This window comes from Oryzias melastigma, linkage group LG5, assembly GCF_002922805.2.
Source record: "Oryzias melastigma strain HK-1 linkage group LG5, ASM292280v2, whole genome shotgun sequence".
Taxonomy (NCBI): Eukaryota; Metazoa; Chordata; class Actinopteri; order Beloniformes; family Adrianichthyidae; genus Oryzias; species Oryzias melastigma.
In genome coordinates, this window is record NC_050516.1 from 16,082,303 (window position 1) to 16,087,243 (window position 4,941).

Consider the following 4,941-nt stretch of genomic DNA (forward strand, 5'->3'; position numbering starts at 1 on the left):
GATCCAGTCTATACTGGACATTAAATGTTTGTTTGTTAGTTTGTTCATTTTGTCATGGTTAAAAAAACCTTTACAAGGAAAAATTTGATTAATATGTAAAAAAACACATACCTATATTAAAAAATCAAATTTGATTTGAATCTGAAAAGTAAGCATCTCAACACGGAGTGCCAGCTATCCCAGTTTATTGTATTGTACATTTTTTATTGTATTTTCAAATATTGACTGTAAAATATTCTAGAAGCCATGAAGATTTTATTAAAATGACTTTTCAAGATCACTTTCTATATTAAATAAAAAGGAATATTAAAACAGTAACTTCACTCTATTGCACATTGATTTTTGTGTGAAAGTTTTTGAGCTAGTCAGAATTATCAACAAAGCTAAGTAATATTAATAAACAAAATGTTAAAAAAGGGAAGACCTATAAACATGGTGGACATTTTACATCAGTAAATAAGAAGACAGACAAGTTTACGTGCATCCAGAAACGGTTATTTGATCATTTGTACTCTTTGTTCATTCGACGCGTAAAAGACGCGTGACGTGATTTTGACCCTAATGGCTTTCCATACATGAGATATGGGAAGAGAACGCTTCATACACACAGCGTCCGTGGATGAAGGTTCCTGTCTGCAGGGGAGGTGCGGAGGAAGACGGATTCGTGGAGGGTTCTAACGAGTCCAGGTTGGTTCGGTTCGTGGGTTTTTGCCAGACATTTGACTGAGGCAGGTAGAGCGGCTCTTCTTGTCTATTTATTTAGCAGCTGTTCGGCGTGTTTGTGATGGAACTCGGATACGTGTCTCGCTGCTGTATTCATTACAGACAGCGTTATAATTGGTGTGAACATTAAGCACTCGTGTTATGAAATATTTTTCTGAGATAGGCGGCCTAAATGTTATTTTTGTGTAAAGGTGAAGACGGTAATCACGACGAAAGTCTCCTCCGCCGCACAACCCGCCCCAGTCAGAAAAATAACCCTGTTATGGTAAGTCATGATGCTCCTGATTTATCTCTGGGCTTTGTTGTTGTGCTTTTGAGTCTCACTCTGAATTATTTTTTTTAAATAAAACAAACCAAAAAAAAAAAAAAGAAGAAAAGAAATGAAAAAAAGTGAAATTGTAAATTACTCCTTTATAAAATATACTTAATGGCATTCGGACTGGCTCTTCCATCACTTGTTTTCCAACAAAACAGACAAGCAACTCACATGTCACTGTATAAATAAAGTGAGTGATCAGTCATTTTGAATTACTTGACAATTCATAAATGTCATCTTTTACTATGAAGATTTTCTTTAAGCAGGAATGTCTGCCTCTAATGCCTTAAAGTCACACTCCAACTATATCATTTTTTCTATTGTAAAATTGTCCCAGAAGGTCTTTTAATTATGATTATGCAGTTTTTGGCTTAAATCAAAAAGCCGGTGTGATTTATTTAAGAGATATTTTCTTCAGATGAGCAGAAGCTCATTTAAAATTCATCTCTGGGTCGTGGATAGGACTGTGGCAGAAGTAACCCCATGTAAAAACCCCAGAATTTCTTTGTCTCCCACTAGCTTACAGCTCCTCACAACCCCAAGCTAACATTAGCGTAGCAAAAAAAGAAAAAGAAACAGTGAGCTATTCAGCCGTACAGTTTTAAACCAGATGGCAGCTCAGATGAGAAAATTAAGGATCTATTTGTCTGCAAGTGGATGCATCCGAATTAGGGGGGAGAAGGGAGACTTTGGCCCTACCCATGAGCCTTTTCAAGCCACAGGTTTTCATCTGCTCCTAAACTATTCCAATTTGAATAAAGAAATAGTCAGAAACACAGCTTAAATCCTAAATTAGTTCCTACATGTCCTTTATCATGAGAAAAATGCCCAGAGAATATGTTAAAAACACCAAAAATACATGTTTCTGAGGTCATTCATTTCTACAACCAGAGTTCTGGAAATGTTGGAATGTTATTCTTTTTTTTTCCTTCTAGTTTTAATAAGTTAAAAACTAAAAGACTTTCGCATCTCATATGCTAATGCACGGTCAAAAATTTACAACAAATATATTTAAACTGAGCAATCTTACACCTTTACTTCCTGTCATGTTTGTGTGATATGCAGATGACAGTGGATTGTGTTTGTACCAAAGGTATTCGGCATAGAGTCTTTCTGAACCCACTTCAACCAGAGGTCTTTGTTCTTGTCTCTGATGCACAGAGATTTATCTAGTTTATCTTGTGAAAGTGAGATTTATAAAGCCTTTGCAATATTAGAATACTACTACACAATTATTGGTATTTTTATAATTACTCCCTTTTCACGGCCTCTATCCATTTTCTGAGAAACTGCTTTTTAAAAGACAAATAATCATGCTATGTTCTTGAAATCTATTTGTTTCAGTTGAGCACCATCCTCTCTGCTGAAGCTTATTAAATAGTTTTGTTTTTTTTAAGCTATTTGTTTTTATAGATGTTTCCCAAAAGTCAAGTCAGATCATTTTAAGGAAGAAATGCAAAACTTATTAATGGAGACGTCTGCTTTATTCTGATCCTTTTAGTTTACTTCCACACAAAATATCAAAACATTTCTAACTTTTGAAGTAAAAAAAGAAAAGAAATGAATGTATTGTGTGAAAATTATTACATGACTGAAAATCTAAAATGGTAACTCTCATTATATTTATCACAGAGACCACACAGAAGAAAGCATGGGGCCAACTCCACCACTGCCACATGTGCTGTTCCCCACAGCAGGTAAGCTTGAGTTTATCTTTTAGCGCTCTAGTCCTGATGAAACACTAACACAACGTCTCACCTTGTAGTGCTCATGAAACCTCAGCACCTCATGTACCCCCCCGGGTAAAAGAGCGCCCGGAGCCGAGGGTGCGATCAGCTGCTCAGCACTGCGGACACACAGCAGCCTTCTCCTGCAGCTGCCCGTCTGATTCCGATCTGCCTGAGTGCCGCTTGTCCAGGCAGGCTGGAGGCCTGAGCATCCACGATCAGGAGGACAGTGACACAGACTTGTCTGAGGCTGAAAAACATCCCGTTTCACCCTGCAGGCGAGTCCCACCACAACTTGAGCTCAGGCCAGAGGTCATAAAGGATGGCGAGTCCTCCCTCCAGATCCACAGATCCAAAAGACGTGGAGCATTTGAATTCCCAGACTTCCTCCCTCCACCTTTAAACTCTTGGAGTCTGAGCCAGCTGGCTGTTTTCTACAAAACGGAGGACAAAGCAGCGTCCCGGCCGAGGCCCGTGGGCCCTCTGGAGCGATACCTGGAGAGGCTGCTGCAGCTGGAGTGGCATCAGATGCAGACTGTTCAAGAGGAGCGCGGCGAGTCGGCGGCGCCAGAGTCTACATCCACCTGTTACCGGGCACCAACAGCTGCCTCGTCTCGCCTCAGCTCTCCAAAGTGCATCCTTCAGTGTCAGCGTGCCTTCCTCCTCACTTTCCTCTCATCTCTGGGCGGTCACCCCGGCCTGCTGTCCGGCTGCGCCTGTCCTGTCTGCCAGAGCAAATATTCCAGCTGCACTGCCTCCTGCTGCCGCTCCTATCACAGCCGTCCGTCCAGAGTTACCTCCATGCTGGAGCGCAGCCTCAGATCCTCATCTTTTGCCAAAAGGAGTTGCAGTGAGAGCCGCCCCACTTCTTCAGACAGGAGCTGTGGAGCTCCCCGGCTCAGCAGCCCCGTGAGAACCAGCAGCTACATGAAGAGAATGCAAGCTTCAGGAAACCTCCGAAACCCCAATCAAGGTGCTACAACTCGATCTCATTCCACTGCCAGGGACACTGCCGACAGCTCCGGAAGGGGGTCTGTGTTAGACTGCAAGATGGGAGTTTTATGGAGGAGCACAGACTCAGAGCAGAGAAGAGACGGAGCGGATCGACCTCCAAACAGATCAGAGGAGAGGCGGAGCTTTTCTGAGTGCAGGAAAACCGGAGGTGAGCGGTCCAGAGCAACCGGCTCAAGGAAGCAGCAAACAAAAGCAGATTCTACTACTGCCAACACAAAACCCAAATCCAGACGCTCCCAAACCTGCAAGCCCAACAGAACCAGACAAGTGGAGTTTGTCACATAAAATGACTGCACCTTAAAGAGCAGAATGTACAATTACAATCATTTTTTCTTTGTTTGAAGAACTTTTTGGGCAATAATTATTTATTATGATTAGATACTGGAGATGATTTTTTTCAGTTTTTGATATCAGCTGTCTGTAAATGTAATTTTATGAATGTTTTGAAACTGTTTCAGGGAAAAATGTTTCATTATGTTTACATGTGAAGAAACATGGACAATTCTATATGTTGTTGACAAAATAAATCTTTAAATCTTTGTATAAAAGTCTTGATTATGCAGCAAAATCTGACTTCTTAATCACGAAACAATAGCTACAATGACAACCAGGAACCAGCAACACTTCACAACCCTAGGTTTTAGAACTTTTCTGTCATCCTGTGATCTTCCGTTAGGTTAGTGACCTGAAGATGAGAAAAAATTCTGAATTTTTATTTGCAGAATCTGAGATACTTTTTAAATCTAATCTGAAGTGTTTTGAGTTTCTGTGTTCCCGCTTCTTGTTGAGTCATTCATATATACAGCAGCTGATCATCAAAAATCAGCTCAACATTTTAAAATAAGAACACACAATACAGCAAACGGATGAATGAACCAGTGGTCCAGGATTCGCCATATAACTTAACTGCACTCATTACTGAGTCAAAGAATATAGATATCTGGTTAAGACCTTCTGTTTATGGAAATTTAGACCATATATTTTCAATGCAGCATACCGAGCTATTTTCTGGGGTTTTATTATTATTTACAACTTTTATGCTAATGTTATAAAATTGTTTTCATGTATTTGAAAAGATTTCCCTTGAATGCGACGGGGGGGGGGGAAAGCACCCTATTCCAGTTGGGGGCGGTAATGCGCTATAGCTGTCTACCAACCGTT

At 40.5% G+C, this 4,941-nt stretch overlaps 1 protein-coding gene across 2 annotated transcripts in view; it reads left to right on the forward strand.

The window, feature by feature from the left end:
• Positions 1–4,323, forward strand: part of aldh1l1 (aldehyde dehydrogenase 1 family, member L1) — a gene marked incomplete in the record, with an annotated part of 17,112 nt that extends 12,789 nt beyond the window's left edge. The window contains 4 exon segments of one of the 2 annotated variants that reach the window (XM_036211939.1): positions 1–840; positions 915–988; positions 2,672–2,736; positions 2,805–4,323. 2 annotated transcript variants of the gene reach the window in all.
• Between the last annotated feature and the right edge of the window lie 618 nt (positions 4,324–4,941).